The sequence below is a fragment of the Coturnix japonica genome, chromosome 1 (genome assembly GCF_054131305.1).
Source record: "Coturnix japonica strain WE chromosome 1, WE-NBRP24, whole genome shotgun sequence".
In the NCBI taxonomy this organism is placed as follows: domain Eukaryota; kingdom Metazoa; phylum Chordata; class Aves; order Galliformes; family Phasianidae; genus Coturnix; species Coturnix japonica.
The window spans coordinates 74198671-74217075 of record NC_140663.1 but is presented as its reverse complement, the minus strand read 5'-3'; the positions used below and the strand labels follow the sequence as shown (position 1 = coordinate 74217075).

The 18405-nt window shown below is 39.7% G+C and overlaps 1 long non-coding RNA gene across 1 annotated transcript in view; it reads right to left on the bottom strand.

Moving 5' to 3' along the window:
- Nucleotides 1-18405, bottom strand: part of LOC107320349 (uncharacterized) — a 68027-nt gene that overhangs the window by 12189 nt on the left and 37433 nt on the right. The window contains exon 3 of the long non-coding RNA XR_001558227.3: nt 3833-3927. This is a non-coding gene — a long non-coding RNA (uncharacterized LOC107320349). The remainder of the gene's footprint in view (nt 1-3832; nt 3928-18405) is intronic.

Genomic DNA, 18405 nt, shown 5'->3' with positions numbered 1-18405 from the left:
GTTTTTGCAATAACTGAACCAGCCAACAGCCTGTACATCTCATACCCCTTTGGCCCTTCCAGAGCAAGGCACACACTGATGCACAGCTGCATGTGGTAATGAGGAGGGGAGCAGTGGCAAACCTGTCACATTTGACCAGTTTACAACATGCAATTAATTTGTTCTGATTTAAAATCAACAGGAGAGTGTAATGAGAGACCTGGCTGCCCTGAAAGTACTCTGGCTTTGTCTAGACCACTCACAGAGTGCCACTCCATACAGCACAGTAAGCATACAGCAAGTCTCTGTGGATTAAAGACTGATGATCTCATACCTTGTGTGTTGTCAAGTAGAAGGGCTGCTCCAAAAGTAACACCTCCTGTGTCACTGTGTTGGCCTGCGAGCAGAACACATTGCCAATCTTTGCTAACTGTCCTGCTATACTCAGTGTATAGTCCAGATTTGGTACCTTCTGACTTTCATCTGTTTGGGCCAATGAAAGACAGACTGCATCTAGCAACGACACCATCATAGCAGTTGTGAAACTGTGGGTTGCCTTATCTGGTGCAGATTTTTTTTTATGAGAGCAGTATGCAGGCAAAAATGCATAGCTAATGGTGATGACTATGTTGAAAAACACCATTTTGTAGCTGTAAATTTGCTCTATCAAATAGTGTTATTATGCACTTGATATCTGTTGTAGTTTCCATGGAAATGAATAGGAGGCATTATTTTCAGAGCAACCTCTGTATATTAAGAAAATATTAATTCTTGCAGATGTTTTTCAGTTTGGTATCTGGCACCTTGCTGCCTGTGTTTCCAGGTCTTTAAAGACCTGGAGTCCTTCAACAGCTGATAATCCTATATTATTTATTGCATTGCACTAACAGTTTCTGTAATTAACATATGTTGGAAAAAAATGCTTGTTGTTGTAAAGGGATAGTAAAGATTTGGGCTGGCAAGAGCCACCTACACTTGGGAGCAATCTACTTTATCTGAAGAGAAAACCTTATAAGCATAATTCCTCTTTGAAAGTGGCTGGCATTATGGCAGCTAACTGCTAAAGAGTTAATCCTTTGCTAGTGAAGGGAGATGCTCCTTACATCCATTTGCATGGCTGAGAGCAAGGCTGGACTATTTGTATAAAATTACTCAAGCTTTTGACTTCTTGCTCTTATCTGTTCCACCAGACTTTCTCTCATGACCCCATCTTTCCCTACTCATTCAAATTTCCTGCCAAAAGGACTGTGTTTAAGGGAACACTCTCTGCTGCTTCTTGTGCTATTCCTTCTTCATGAAATAATGGTTTGCCTTCAGGCTGGACACTAACAGTAAATTGACAGAGGAATGGTTCCATGCTTTTTGTTCCTTATGCTCTCTGTTGCCCATACGTGTGATGTTCCATTGATGATAGACACCACTGGGAACTCTAAAGTCGATGAGGAGCCTCAAGCTGATGAATATGCTTTGAAATGGTTGGTGGGCTTTGCAGAACCGTCTGCTGTTAAGCTCCTGCTGTCACCAAGCATACAGTAGTTGAAGCAATTTGGGAGAGAGGGAATGGACCTTTGGTCCAGAGTAGCTTAATAATGCAGGTAAAACCTAGAAGTAACAGAAGATGATTCAGTTTATCTGAACTGAGAACAGAGCAGCATAGATGTGCCACCTATCCTTGGTAGCGGTGGTCAGATCATAGACGTTGTATGCACACAGTTTTGTCTCTCTCCTTTGCCCTAGGGCAGGCAAAGTGGCAATATACTCATAGCTATCAGATCTCTACCACTGAGATTTTTCAGACCAAGATCTTCCACCAGCTCCACATGATCCCAGAAAATGCATCACACCCTGTTAGTGACATGGCTGAAACCTTTTCTTCAGCCTCTATTTATTACTCCTACTGTGAAGAAAGGCTGCAGAAGTCAGACTTTTCCAGAAACATTTACATGTTCCAAAGAAGCCATAAGAACTCAAAGCTAACTCAAAACCAAGGAGAAAAGAATATATAAATTCCCTTTCAAGGGAGGCAGAGATTAAATTCTGTTAAGTACAGTTCAGCATAGTCTCTCTTCAAACCCCTCCAGAAATTAGCATATCAGGCCCTGCAATCCTCACATCACTAGCTTTAACTACAGGGTTACACCTGCACTGTCGCAATTATTTTCATGAATGCATGAAAATCCACTGTGAAATAGCTGAGGTTCTGTACCTCCTCTATTTTTAGAAGCCCCGGCCACAGAGACATTTCTTTTTCTGTTGATTAGAGGTTTTTCTGTTCAGTTCATTGATCAAAAGGGCCATTTACAAGACTCTGAGTTATCTAAAGCTGATTTCAAGCCCACAAAGCACTATCATGTTCTGAGGTGAGATTTCACATTGACTCTGAATAAAGACAAGGAGAAAAATAAATTGTAGACAGACTTGTCATCTAGTGCGAACTTAACTAGGTCTTGGGCCAACCTTTGACAACATGCCTGATTTATGCCATTGATCAGGGCAGTCACTCTCAATAAAATCAGACTAATTGTTAAAATAAGGGCCCAGATTATAAATGCTTTGATACAGCCTGGTGCAGGTACAGGAGCCAGAAAGATTTGCAGAAGTGACCTTGAGCAGAATTTGCATGTTGGTTGGTTCTGCAAATGTTTTTTAGTTCACAGAAGCAAAAGGACCATTTAATACAGACTGGCAGTTCACAGTTATGCTTATTCCTCTTCCGGGGAATAAGCCCAACCTGGGGACCATCCAGAGGCAGCAGATGATACCAGAAGGCACACTGGCTTTTTTTTCCCCCCTTCCCCTCACTTTGCCTACTCTACTTAAAAATAATATTTAAAAAAATTGAAAATATCATCCTAGTTTATCTTTCTTGATACACCAAAGAGATTCCTTGTTGCTGTTGTGGTTGTTTAAGGTATTCGTTTTTCATATATTCCTCTGTAAGTACTAGCAATACTTGAAGGTAGGACAAAATCCTCAGACAAGATTATAGTAAACCTAAAACACAGCTAAAACATAAAACCCCAAATAGTACAGCTCCATCTTGATTTGGAGCTAATTCACGAATATTTCCTATCCACAGCCTATAACTGAAGTCATTTATCTCTATTATTATTATTTTTAATGATAGTTTAGAGGATGCTAATGGCCTAGCAGAGTCTCTCAGGGCCTGGGTGCAATCCACACTCAGTAAAGGCTGAAAGTCACTAAAGTCTACTACGAGAAAAGAATGCACATCAGCATTAAAAAGGTATGAGAAAAAGTCACCCACAAAGCTTACAATCCTCTTGTCTTTTTCCTCCATCACATCTCCATGAGGAGCCATGCCAGAACACAGAAACTGAAATCACGGACTTGATCGTAAATAACCTTTGAGGCTCTTTCTATTCACTTTCTCATTTGTACCTCACAGCTGAAAGATCATACTGTACAGTACTCCTGATAGACTCCCTTCCCCAAGCCCACCCACAGAGAGGGAAATATAACCCAGAAAAGTATGAACCTAAAGCATCCCTCTTCTCCTTTAGTTGTTTCCATCAGTCCCAGCTGGAAAACATCACAGCTGGGAGAGCAATTACTGACAGAAGCCAACATTTATTCTAGGTGACTTCTGTATACTAAACCAGAAAGATGACTTGACCATGAAAAAGAGTGAAGCTAGAATTAACACAGCAATATTTTGGTCTCACATTGCATAATAGAGTTGGCTAGGGACTTCTTTTAGGAGCCAGGGCTAGTATCGTATTGCAGAATCCATGCCCAATTATTAACCTTGTAAATATTTTAGGCTACACAGCTTATTATACCTTTGGTTTATTGATATGTCCATTGACAATTAAAATTAATTTTTCATTACCTTAATTAATTACGGTAGTGATCTGGAAATTATCTTCTGTGAAGTTGAGATGACATGCATCCTTTCTCTGTGCCTTTAAAATGTGCTCCACACACCTGCAAAATGCAAGATGAAAGATATGGCTTTACTAGACCAAACTGAGCTGCTGAAAACTCTTCTCAAATATGTATTGACAGTATTGCTGTCTTAAAAGGTACAGACTGTATAGCACAACCCATAAAAACCATGAATGCTGGAGCAAAGAAAGATATGCATAGGTTTAACAGCTACCACTATGCCCTTTCATATTTTGGCAGAGCCTGGAATTAAGGTAGAAATTTCATCACAAAACCCAGTATACAGATTGCCTGGAGAATTCAGAGAGACATTTGTTCCAGAGACACTCCTAAGTCCTTTGTTTGACTGGAGGAAGCTTATGTCTTGCGCTGCAGAATATGGTTTACTAATCACCACTGCTGGTTTGAATGGCTCCATGGATCAAAACTGACTTTATGTAGTGGTGCTGAGCACATTTGCCATTCTACTGCATCAATCATTAGGATGCTTTGCTTGCTAGGATTGTACTAGGAGTCATTTCTTTGATGTGCACAAACACAGGAATGAGCCAAGGCTTTTACAGGAGCCGCTTGGCTACAAGTAAAGAATGCCACCGCTTAAGAGGAGGGCCATTTCAAAACAACTAGAGCCTGCTTTTTTCTGCTCTCCTATTTATGGGTCTAATATAGCTCATATCATTTTGGCAGGGTGGAGATTTTGTTTCTGCATTTTGGGAAAGCTCATATGAGTGCAGCTATCATAGCTGAATTGTAGCTCTGGCCCCTTATAGCTACCCCTTTCTTTTCTACTCTCTTCACACTGAAGCTGCACCTTTGAGACCTTCAAAGCCAAACATCTAATCATTTTGAAATCAGTGTGAACAATTCCTCTAAATTGAACTGGAAGAAGATTAGACATTTATGCAGTTAGCTCCACTGAACTGTAGTGAACATGGCCTCTTCATGTTCACCAGGTTCTCAAGAACAAGTGTAGTAAATTGACAGTGTCGCTGCCTCCTTCTCTTGAAAACTGCATGCCCCTGAGGAAGTAAATGCAGTTCCTACTCCTGCTTACCATTACATGCAAATATACTCATAAGAAGCCTTTGGTTTAGTTCTTGTAAGAACAACAACCAACTTCAGTAGACTTTGGAACAGATCCTCAGTGTGAGTTTTATTCCTGAAAGTGTCTGCACTGCTTGGAAGCACATGACAATGTGCACAGCCTTTGCAGTCCTGCAGTTTTTAGGACTTCTGGGCAAGTATTCAGCACACTCAATGAGTATTCATCTCCTCTTGTGGCAGACACACAGAAAGAACATTGCCAGTGAAGCAAGTTCACTGCTCTGTTCCCATATGAGGTGGCTAAAACATGAAATGTATTTGTATTGCTCCTTTTCTAGCTGATGACCAAGTTCCCCATTCTGCAGCCAAGTAATTGATGCAATGTGCACACTGAACCTCTCCTATCCTTATATCATCCTTCTCCTGAGTGTCCACCTGCATCCTCCATCCCCAATTTGCATGACAGTACACTCATGTCAAGTCCACAAATGAAAGTGAACTTGGCTATAGAAAATCAATGGAATGGCCATGGATGTAGGAACGGGAGACAGCAGAGTTCCATGGAAAGGGCAACCTCTGATTGAGCCATCTGAGTTTCTGGCTACCATTTTCTGTTGTGAAATATGCAATAGAATTCTGTAGAAAATGGGAATTTTCTGACAGCCAAATTGATGGATGCATCTTGGTGTTATGAAAGGGAAAATAAAATCCCTGCGAGAGAGAAAAGAAGAGCGAAGAGCCTTGTAGAGACTTAGCTTTGTACTGAGATGAAGCATTTCTCTTCAGGAAAACACATCCTTGGATGTTACTTTTTCACTTTGGTAACAAAGAAAATCACCTGTGAACAACACTGTCTGGAACACTGAAAACCCAGCACTGGTTAACAGGGACTGCTTTGTGTCTATAAAGTTGATAGCATGGGTTGGCTGCCTTCACTAGAACTAAAGTTCTCACTGTACTGTATTTGAATTGCTTTGGTTTTTCAGGCAAACTATAACTGCCGTCCGTCATTTTAGAGGCTGAGGCAACACATCTGGCATTTGGAAAAACAATAACAAAAAACACATTATTAATATTTTAAAACTGGCATATGCACATAAATACAGAAAGTTTTTTACTACTGTTGATTCCACAGACCTATGTAATGTAATGGATTTTTCAACCGAGTTTACCAGTATAGGCTTTGGGAGCCTTGGAAACATTGAATAATTCAGCCTCAAAATACCCCCTAGTGGTGTGCTTCGGTGTAATTTATCTCCATTTTACAGATGTGGAGCTAATGTAACAGAACTTACAATGTTTTTCCCTGAAGTTGCTCTAAGAGCTTGTGGCACAGCTTTGTAATCTTCTAAAATCACAGAATGGTTTGGTTTGGAAGGGCCCTTTAAGATCATCTAGTTCCAACCTCCTGCTATAGGCAGGGACACCTCCCTCTACACAAGGTTGCTCAAAGCCCCGTCCAGTCTGGTCTTGAATACTTCCAAGGAGGGGGAAGCCCTTCTACAGTTATTACCATAATACTTATTATTCTACCATAAAGACTTTGGGCTAAAGCAAAGCTCACAAAACTGACAACAGAGTTTTGGACAAATTATAAACAGCAGTCAGATTTCACCTGATGGCCTAGAGCTGTGAAAGTTCTATATAGAAGAAGTCTTAGTCTGGACTAAATTACAGTGCACGTGGCAGAACTGTAAGTGGGATTTAGTGCTTTGAAAGTGATGACCCAAATGACAAATTGATAGTCCACCCTAAAAGAGGAAAAGAACATGGTGAGGAATGGTAACATGGCTTTCGAAAGAAGAGGTTTGTAGGGATTGTCCTGATTTAGCGAACCATTTCCCCTATCCCACCTTTCTTTAGTATTCTAACCTGTCCCTAGGGGAAAATTTTTGCAATAAATAAACAGCAAAGACTGGTAATAGAAGAGTTCTAATCATATATTTTCATTAAAAAGTTTTTAAGACATGGAAATTTTTCACTTTGACATTTTCTCAACAAACCTTAACCTTTTCATACTCTTTTAAGGACTGGTCAACTCTATAGAGCAAAGAAGGAAATATATGTATATATTTTGAAATAGAATTAAATAACTAATAACGAAACATGACAGTGACATTCAAAGGAGACACTGACCACCTGACTGTAATTTCTCAACCAACAATGAAATAAGCAGTTTATTGCATCATCCATGCCAAAATTTCTGTTTTAATCCAAGTCAGATCTTTTTTTTTTCCCTTCCTGGACAACATAACAGAAAACAATTTGCTTTTCACTATGTTGACTTCTTTTAAATTCAGTTTTGACCCCTCAAATACTGTCCATCTACACCCAAACATTTCATAGGAAGTTTCTTTCTTCATGGTGGTGAGCCTGAAGGCTGATATTGAAGCCACTGTTCTAAAATCATACTGACAGTTCAGACCTGGATCTGAAATTTGGGGATTGCTGCATCTCAAAGGAGGCGGAATTAAATATTTCAGTTCTGCCAGAGCTGCTAGTTGCAGCTTGGGAAGTATAACATTGTGCTGGTCTTACTTCTGAATCTGATACCCTCATTTTTCCCTTACAAAACCCACAAAGAAACACAAAACATACAATCACATTAATTTAGGCTCCTGTTGCAGAAGTGGTAGAAGAAGAAATGTTCAGCTAAAGAGAGATGGAGCATTAAAATTGAAATAATACATTCTAAAAGTCAAAAAATAGAGAAGAGTACTAAGCTTAAGAATAAATTCTCCCATGTGGAATATATAGCCATGACAAAGCATCAGTAAAGAGCCTATAGATCTATACCAAAACTTTCTGCAGTATCGCCAAGTTTCTAGACCTCATGGCTCCACTCACAGAGACACACCAGTTCTCAGTCCACTCCTATCTAACATCTATTTCCTAACATTTCCTGAGAGAACATGGAATAGACTCAGTGCCTCAGTTTTAGACCTAGGCCCGCTTTAATTTCACTGTGTACAATGAACTCGTCAGATCAGGGTGGCCCATCTCTTCAACATGATGGGCTCTGTGGATGAAGTACAGATTGTGAGAGCTGAACCTGAGGAAGATGGAGATTACATTGGCAGGCAAAAGAAAGCACTTTGAATAGTTAACAGTCCTTCTGTGGTAGCTGTTACATATTTTAAGCATCCACAAACAGTCTGTTTAGGCAGTGCTCAAAAGGCCTCAGAACCCTCTGCCACAGACAGCGTGCAGCCATGGCCAGCTCTGTGCCATCCTCATTTGGCTAGAAGATTCCACTCCATTCAAGCACATGATGTTCTGGCCTTCAGAAGCCAAGCTTTTTTCCCCTTCTGTTTGGGTTACAGAATTGCAACAACCCTTTGGAGAGTCCAATTGATACAGCCCCTGCAGAAATACAAACAACTCTGAAGACATCTCAACTTGTCCTCTACTGCCCCTCCACAGACCTCAAAACAATATTTATGGTCTTTATCCTTATGGCCTGGGGGCAATATATAAAAAACATCACAGAAAATTCCAGGCTGCAGATGTTGTTCTCTGCTATAGTGATATTACGAGTTCTGAGGGTGGTCTTCCACAGATGACCAAAGCCTTGTGACTTTTTATTCTTCACATCAGGTTTATTTCTTTAGTAGTGCTAATATTTAGCATAAATGTGAAGTTGAAGCCTGTATATGTTAAAAAAGAAGGGGGGGGGGAGGGGGGGGGGGGCTGGAAATGAAAAACACATTTATGTTAAAGGAGCCTCAAATCAGCTGGAAGATTACTCTAATCACTCTTCTGTCTAAGGATTTTTAACATGCCTCAGTAGTGCCTTAGCAGTGCCAGTAATGCTCTCCTGGAAAGCAACTAATTTGTGCAATAAGAGCAGAAGCAAAAGATCAGCATACAACCTGAGGAAGTGCTCAGATGCGTGTAAGGGCTTCCACAGAATCTCTCACTGGTAACTCACTAATGCAAGGAAAACACATTAGCTCAGGCCACTTTGGCAGAGGCTTGAAGACTTGTGTTTTATCTTGCATTATCTGTACATGAAGAGTAAAAACAGTTACTTATTATGATTCAGTCAATAAGCAATAACTTAATAATCTTAAGCATTAAGATTAGCATTAAGTATATCTCATCCTTGATAATACTTTTGCTTGAAGGAGTCTGCATTTTTGAGCAGTGTAAGCCACCCCTTTGTCCCTTTCTAGTGCTTTTTTTTTGGCCACAGACTATACTGAATTAGTACCAGGCTCTGTCATCTGTTTTTCTGTCATCAAGTGATTTCGTAAGAGCACATTCTCATTGTATTTGAGACGTGGGACTATGGTAGATACAACTTAGTCTAATCCACAGACCTTCCATTCTTAGGATTTGGGGAATTGGTTGAAAACAATAAACCATCTCTGACTCCTTCCAGTGACAGCTCATTCTCTCTTTCTGCTATCATATTATAAAATGTCTTTCTGGGAAGCTAAAAGAAATATATTCTTTAGGTAGAAATAGGTGTTTGCAGCAAAGCTGGGCATTGAGAAACTGTGAGAGAGATGGATCTTGGTATGGCAGGGAGGGAATATATCCTGACAGAATGGCCTCGAATAAAAATGACAAGTGAGGAAAGGGTCCTCTTTCAGCATAGAGAAAAGTGATATCCCTGGAACAGGAATGATACGATTAAGCAGATTCTTAAAGCCTGGATAATACTGAAGAAAAAGATAGCCGCTAATAGATGCCCAACTTGTTCTTACAAACTCTGTATTTCAACATAGGCAGTTTTCAAACACGCTTTCCCGAAACGCCGGTGTGTGATCAGTTCTTTGGTTTCTGTGTTTTGTTGTGGGTGTTTTTTTGGTGTTTTTTTTTTTTAATTCTTTCTTTAATTTTCTTTTTTTCTTTCTTTTTTTTTTTTCTGTTGTTACCCTGAATACTTAAAAGACCAAGTGAATTTCAATGCCTTTCAAAGTCTTTCACATCATGAGAGACATACCTGTATATTTGCGCAAACTGGAAATGAATGAAATATCACATGCTTCATTGGAACAACTGCAAATAATCAAAGCTGAAATAAAGCCTGAATATTTTGAAAAGACCATTTTGTTCAGCAGTTCTTGTTCAAGATAGCATAAAAACATTTCTACAGTTCATTCTGAAGAACAAAGACAGTGTACCAGAGATAGGTTTTTACCAGATATCCTTAGGTCATTGCTATAGTTGGACTATGCAAGGCAAAATTTGTAGGGAAAGGTATTGTCATTTATTAGAAAGACATGGAAAAATGTGGAATAGGCAGACATGCAATTTCTTGTTCTTCAGTTTAGAGGCAGAAAATCTGAGGATGTTTTATGGTTTTAGATGCAAAATTAGTCTAATATTATGCTAATAAAAGATCTGTTTCAGATTGTTTGATAAATCTCTGCGTTGCTGATATCCTTAGACCATTGCAGCTACAATAAAATTTAAGGTATCACATTCTTTTGTCTAATTCAGAGATTTAGAGGGGACTATGACAGGTTATCTAGTCCATCTTCTTGACTTCGGGTCAGCATCAAATACATCTAAGTCATTCCTGAAGCTTATTTATCTACTGCGTCCTTAGAGATCTCCGGTGATGGAAACTGCATGACATACTCAAGTAATCTTTGTTTTACTTGAACCTTTCTTACTGCAATTTAAACTCATTATTTCCTTGCTCTGTTACAGCCATGGGCAATAGTTTCATCCCTTCTCCTTTTCCAGAGGTTTTTATGTTCTTGAAGACTGTTCCAAAGTACTGTTTATTCACTGGTACGGAATATGGAGCATGATCCCCAAACAGAGAGAGCACAGAGACTGAATTTCACTCTTTCAGAAACAGGTGACGCTTTCTGCCTCGTATTAATACCCACAGAGCACAGCAGCATGTTGGTATCCAAACTTGAGATGAATATACATGCCTTTCTCTTTGGCAATTTTCCGTAGATCCCAAGAGAAGGTAGTTATAGCACACTCCTGCAGGGTTCCACTAAGGGGAACAGTTCTGAGGAACCTAGCAGAAAATAAACATTTTGTAGTAGTAAGAATTTAAATTTTCATGTGGGCTTGTTGCAGGCTCTTAGCATTATGCAGGAGTTAGGAAGTTTTTATTAAAATCAACCCTCCTTATCAGATGGGAAAAGAACAGTACAAAGAAATAAGGAGATGAAGCCCAAAGCCACATAATGAGAAATAAACACAAAATAAACACAGGCTGAACTAGAAAAGAAGAAATTCTGATTTTTCTTGTTCCTTTTTTTTTGCCCCTTCCCATTCTGGAACTGATATTTTGACTGACCGTGGGGGAAAGTGATTAAGCCTAGGTTCAGGCTGTCTGTACCAACTGATAGAGTGGGGCAGAGAAGTCAGATTAGCAGGGAGTGTGAATCTGCCTTTTGTATCTTGATTGGAGTAATACAATTCATTCTGCTGGGGTAACAAAGCAACATGGCGACATCCATCTTCTACCTAGTGCCTGGGTAATGTCTGTACATCTTCACAGTCAATAGAGAGGTAAGAGAATAAACTTGGATTAGCTTTCACAGGATTTCACTGCAAAACAAGTGTGTAAAAATGATTTTTAGTGACCTAGATAATGTCTTTTCATATCACTGTTTAGCAATACCTGCCTCAGTAGATGATGTAGCTGTTAGTACTGTAAGGATCCCTCAGGACAAACTCCTGTTGTAATACATTTTCTCTGCACCAAAGCCTACATAAATGTTAAATGAAGCCACTTTAAACAAATATAGGTAACAGAGGGAGAATAAGCCTGTTAACAGAATCAGCATTGCAGTCACTAACTCATAATATTTTATTTATTTATTATCTCATAATACCTATAACAAAAGTAACTAGATGCTATAAAATAATACTTACACGCATAGAAATAGAAATTACTCACCATGTTCAACCCTTCATAAAAGCTCCTTTGACTCGCAGTATCCAATCAAAGAAAGAAAAGAAAGTATAGCCCCTTTCCAGCCCCAACTAATGCTTAATTGAATGCCTGGCTGAGCATGACAGCCATGATGTTTTCCAAACACAGCCTCCTAATGAGACTGAGACCATTACGCAGTGTACAGGATAAGGACTTTCAAACTGAATAAGAGACAAAGGAAAGAAATAAGTTTTTCTTCTTTTTCCAGATGTGGTCTACTGTGTCATCTGCTGGCTTGAACCAAAGGATATACACAGGCAATGGGAAGTATGATGGAGAGAATGAAGAGAAAGGACATTTATTAGCATGCTGAACAGCCAATATAACACACACACACACAAAAAGACGCTTCAAAGCATTGAAATTAGTGCTGAAAAAACAAACTGGTACCAAAGTAAAGAGCAGACTTTTGTGTGCTGCATATTGATCATGAATGTACAGCAGGCAATTGTGAGAAGAAAAATCAAAGAATCATAGAACAGCCTGAGTTGAAAAGGACCACAATGACCATCTAGTTTCATCCCCCTTCTATGTGCAGGGTCACCAACCAGCAGACCAGGCTGCCCAGAGCCACATCCAGCCTGGCTTTAAATGCCTCCAGGGATGGGGCATCCACAGCCTCCTTGGGCAACCTGTTCCAGTGCGTCACCACCCTCTGTGTGAAAAACTTTCCCCTAATATCCAACCTAAATCTCCCCTACCCTAGTTTAAAATACCGGGCTTGGTACAGTGAGGGGAAAGATGTCCACTTCATAACTAGAAGCCACAAGGGAATCTAAAAGGACCTCCTAGGCTAATATCAAACAAAAAGTGGCAATGAAGGGCTCCTAACCAAAAGAAAAGAAAACAAAACACACGACTTCACGACTTTCCTCCATTATTCATAGCAAATCCCCCATTTTTCCTTCTCCTCGTACTTGTTGATATCATCCAAACTCAGTTTCAGCATTTTCTTTACCATTTAGAGCTTAAATAGACAGCAATGGAGACTGCAAGGACAAAACAATTTGTAGTCAAGGAAAAGAAAACCAACACCTTCTTTTGAAGAGCTCTTTCTTCCATGCTACATCTTTTTCCAACCTGAGACATTACAGCATAATGCAGAGGCACTCAGATGGTGCTGCCAACACAGTGCATAGGAAAACACATTCCCTCCCCGGCTCTCTGATAATTTAGCTTTGTTTTAGTTTCAGTCTAATGATCATTTATCCTGTAGCCAATCTTCAATTTATACCCATCTAGTCCAAAGCGCAATTATATGCTGAGAGGAAAATGCAGCTTTGACTGATAATAATAAGATTGGCACTGCATGTGGCAGTTTTTCACACTTCGTTTTCATGACTGCTGCCATATCAGTCGGGCAGTGATTTTGCCTTGTCTCCTAAAAATGGTCAGGATGGCAGACAGGAGAAGACTGAGATAGACATATCAGTCCTTTACAGACTTATTTTGAGATACCTAACAATCTAAAGGAAGGGATGTAGGAGAGGCGCTTTCTCATTGATACAGCTGTGTTGAAGAAGAAGACATGCTTTTCACCGCACATTTTGGCTTTGTCTCTGATTTGCTGAGATTCAAAAAGTACCACTTGTCCTTCTCTCTATTTCATTGTCTTCATCAGTAAAATGAAAAGAATGATACCCACATCTCCCAGGTCGCACACTGTAGACTAAGCAATGTCAAATGTGCTTTGAGTTTCTGTAGTTTGAGTTTCAGAGGGGATAAAACAGTTGAAGAAGAAATAGATCTTCTACAGAGTTGCTGCTACTACCAATAATGTCCCAAAAATCCTGGTAAATATGTAGATGATGATGAACCTCATTCTAGTTGGAAGGTGCATTTGAACAGCTGGAGAATTCCTGTTTAGCATCTTCTTTCTTATGGCTTAGTAGCAGGCTATATTGTATTTTCACCTGCATAGACTGATGAGAAGTCAGCTTGTCCTTTGTGTAATTTCCTTTATTTCTTTATTTTTTCAACAAAGGAAAAGTTCTTACCTGGCCTCTTTGGGGGGAATTTCATGCACAGTTGGTGGTGCCCAGAAGGGAGAAGCAGATGCTATTGAGATATTCCCGGTGTCCAAAATAGAAAGCAATTTATATGGACAATTAAGAAGAGCCACACGGGACTCTGGTTGTTGGAAGCTACAAGTCTGTAAGCAGGCAATTTCTAGGATTTCAAAAAAAAAAAATTGAATTCACCTGAGGCCATGCGAGGTAGGGAAAGTTATATAGAGAGAACAATTCCCAAGTTCACTCACCAGGGCACTAAGCTCCTGATTTGCAGTGAAAATGCAGCATATAGAGTCCTTGTCATCAGCAGGATTTAGAGGACAGAGAATGTAGCCATCACAGAACAGGTATGAAATGTCACACACAGTAAAGGCAGAGCAAGCAAGGAGCTTCTGATAACATTAAAAGAAGATCTCTAAAAGATCCTCTGTTTCACATGCCATTTACACCCATCCTCCTCTGATTCTCTGTGCCCTAGCTCTACCAGCATGTCTTCTCATTCATGATATTGCACAGGAAAAAGGCTTGATGAGGAAACAGAAGTATGGTGGAGTGGGTTCTATGTTTGTCATTTATTTTCTTGTCATTATTTGTTCTCCTTTGGCATTGGGAAGACAGAAAATGTCAGTGCTTTCTGTTGACCTGGCATTTTTCCTGGTACTTCATCAATAAGGAAGTTTCAGTTTTAGGCACAAAGGAGTTAAATCAATTTGCTTCGGAACAGTTCTAAGAAATCACTCAGCTCTTTAAAGAAGTCTCTGGAGGGGTGGTGGCTGTAGCTGGAGGGATATGAAGGCTGAAGGCCTGAATTTCAGAGTTTCAGAGTGGGGACAGAAATTATGTGATTTCAGCCCTTTTCTAGTTGACTACATACCTTCGAGCACTGTCTGCACCTTCCTTTTCCCTAGACATTGCTTTGGGCTACCTTATCATGTTCAGATGCCATGTGAGAACACGCTACCTCTCAGCAATATGGTGAGCCAGAGGACATTTCTCACTCACATCTTTGTAGCCATGGAGTTGGCACAGGCTGTGCAGGAGCACTGAGAAATTGTGTATTGACTCATTCTTCCCTTACTTGCACAGATGAAGTTGGGCCCACTCAAAAATCCCTTATGAACCATCACCCCGCAGGATGGTATCAGATTCTCCTCCAGTTCTTCAGTGGCTGAATTGAACTGTTTCAGCTGAGTAGCTCCAATCCTCCTGCTGCATGCAACATGGGATTGAGCAGGCTATTTCTACTCTGGTTGCTTTATTTAAGTCAAATGAAAACCCTGGGAACAGCCAGGCTCTCACAAGGCTAAAGAGTCATCTGAAGAGAAAGAAGGGTTGGAGTGGCAAGACTGGACATATTTCACCCAAATTTCTTCTGAAGTCTGTATATTCCCTGCCTTTTTAATTCAGTCTTCTATGGTGGAAAGGAGTATTATCCATCAAGGAGTGAACTCTCTGCTTTGTTTTAGTGTCTCTTACTTGTTTACCTTCACTCTTTCTTGAAGCCTGAATTCCCATCAGAAACCTATTCTGCATTTTCATCTTCCTTTCCTGGCTGTTCTATTTCCTGCTAGGCCTCGACATTGTCTGAGCCAAAGTGTTTTTCTCTCTTATTTGCTTTTTGTTTATGTCAAAATAGTATGTGTCTCATACAGCATTTCTTCAATGCTGTTCCTGACACAACACAGTCAGACCTATGGCTAATGTAGATGTATGTATTTTATGACATCTTTGGTTTCTTTCTGTATGATGTGCTTTGTCATTCTGAATAAGAGTTTAACTGCTCACAGCTAGCACTGCAACTGGGGAAATTATGTGAGATGTAATTCACACAGAGTTCAAGTCCTTGGTCTGAATCAAGAAGAACAGGGACTTGAACTTGTCTTTCTCATATAAAATGAGCATTTAGTTAACAGATATTCTGCAGCACATCTCTTTCCTTTCCTTAGAAAACTTTCTAAACAGAAGATTCATTGAACACTGTTCATTCAGTCCAACTGGAACATCTGCTGTGTACAAACTCAAATCTTCGTATAAAACAAAGTATATAAAACAAAGCTAAGATATATATATATTTGTGTGTGTGTGTGTAATAATTCAGAGTCAGCTATGCTGCTAAGCAGGTCTTTGCAATGTGACGTCAAGAAAGCCAGCAGGTATTTTGGATACACGTGAGGTGAACAAAAATGACACCAGTCTGCTCTTACTCATTAGAACTTACTGGCACAAGAACACCAGACATGAGATCCAGTGTCTTCTCCATGTGATGCTTGCTGGTAGCCAGGACAGAGGCACAAAGATTTCTCTTTCTTTCCCCATTTAAGAACTGCAAAGACAAATGTGAATGTCAAAGGAATAATGTGGGACTGGTGTGGCATGCCTTCACTCAGTAGGTGCTCGTGAGAGACTCATTCCATAGAGATAGAAATAAATGAACATGAAAGTTATGGAAGTTCCACCATTATTTAGAATGCCAGGAACTATGTCTCAGCTGCAATCCTTCTGAGCATCAGCAAGTAAACTATACGCAAACAGGTGTGAATATAAGATCCTAAAGGTTTACCACAGAAAACACAATCTAGAAATGTCTGAAGGGAACCTCTGGGTAGGTCATGGATATGGACAACAGAAGGGATTGAGTTCTTGGTCTACTCATCTGTTCTTTGGGGTTTTATTAACAAAGGATGCTTCACAGCATTTGAGGGCATAAAATGATCTTTAGAACTTTTGGAGATTTTAGTCTAGATTCTTAATATGAGTTTTGGAATAAGCAAAGAAACAACTTGTGTATTCCACATTAATCCAATTCAGATTTGCAGTGACAACACTGCCAGAAATGTGGATATCCACAGCGTGCAAAACTGTTTCTTTAAAAGTCATATCTCTGTAAAATTTCATGCACAAACCTCCATGGAATCACATAGAGAAAGGTGCTTACAGTGGGAAAAGGAAAGATTAACCTGTAGAGAATGGAGGAAGAAATCCAAGGAGAAAGGTAAACCAAGTGGGAAAAAGAAATTGATTAGAAGAGAAGGAAGAATAAAAGAAGACGTAAATAACCCCAAAAATTCAAAGATAGTGGCAGAAATAAGAGGAGATAAATTATTTGCTGAACAGACATAGAACAGAATTTGAATGTATTGGTTATTGATTACATCTTCCAACAACTATAGGAAACAATGGAATGGACAGTAAGCTGAGAAACATCCATCATGTCTACTTCAATCCCATTCCAATTAAAGTGAAAACAAAGCAGAACCTTACAACATTTAATGAAAACAAAACAATACAAAACAAAAAAACACCCACAAAACTAACATGCCCAACCAAGGCAATGGGATGGATGAAGGGTCTTAGAAGGTTCTTAGACTCATACAATTGCATGCAGGTGGACACACAGAGAGTTCTTGGAAGTGAATCAGGCTCCATGCAGCTACAGAGGAAGACCAAACAAGTGATCAGACTAAACCATCCTTGGTTTATAGCTCAGAGCAAAATACTTTCCCAATCCTACATCCAGTCAATGCTTTTAGTTCAAGTTACATCAATCATACAATACCAACAAAAGCACCAGCAAAACACACTATCTTGTCTTCAGCTTCAGCCAATTCCTTGTTTGGCCAACTTAATGCCTAGAGAAAGATCAGTTGGCCCCCCCTCACTATTCCTACCTCCCACTCTTACATACCCTTCCAGGAAAATAAAGGACTAGGAAATGAAGGCACTTCCTTTTTTACCCCAGTAGTGGTCACTGGAAACTCTGAAGCATGAAATTAATTAATTAAAATATAAATGCAATAAAGGTCCTTCTATGAACTTAGCAAGCATTAGTTCTTAATTATTTAAGTTCCTTGCCCTTGGAATCCTGTATGGAAGGCCAGAATTTCTTCCCTTTGAAGTTCAGAAACCTTCTCCTAATTTCCTACCTAATTTATACTCATCTGATCCTTAAGCACTGCCTTTTTTCAGTTGAAACAATTCTGCATCCTGGTATTTACCTTCTTGTCTTTCTTTGCTAGCCTAACCAACCCTCCCACACACACTTTTTAAAAGCTTTGCTATTTCCCCTAATCATTCTCACAACACTTTACCATTCGTTACTTTTTATTTTAATCAGTGGTGACCCAAATTGGCCACAATATTTTAACTGAGGTTTCCTCGGTTTCTCATGGTACTACCGAAATACCTCATATTTCCCTTTCTGAAAATAGCCTTGCCAGATACATCACAGAATAGCAATGGTTCTTTTCAAGGCAACGTCATATTCCAGCCAAAAGGAAAAGAAGATTTGGAGCAGAAGAGAGGAATGTTGAACAGAAAAATAAAAGCATCCTGAGGAATAGTAGACAATTGAAGAGGGGAAAAAAGCTCTTCAAACATAAAGACATAATCTGCTGTGTTAAAAAGGCAATTCGAGGGAATAACTGACAGACAAACAGCTGACGCAAGGCACATCTGCACAGAATCACAGTGCACTAGCATTGTGTGACCTTTCAGCTTCACACCAGTCTCTGACACTGCTTCCTATCAACAATGTTTTGGAAAAAG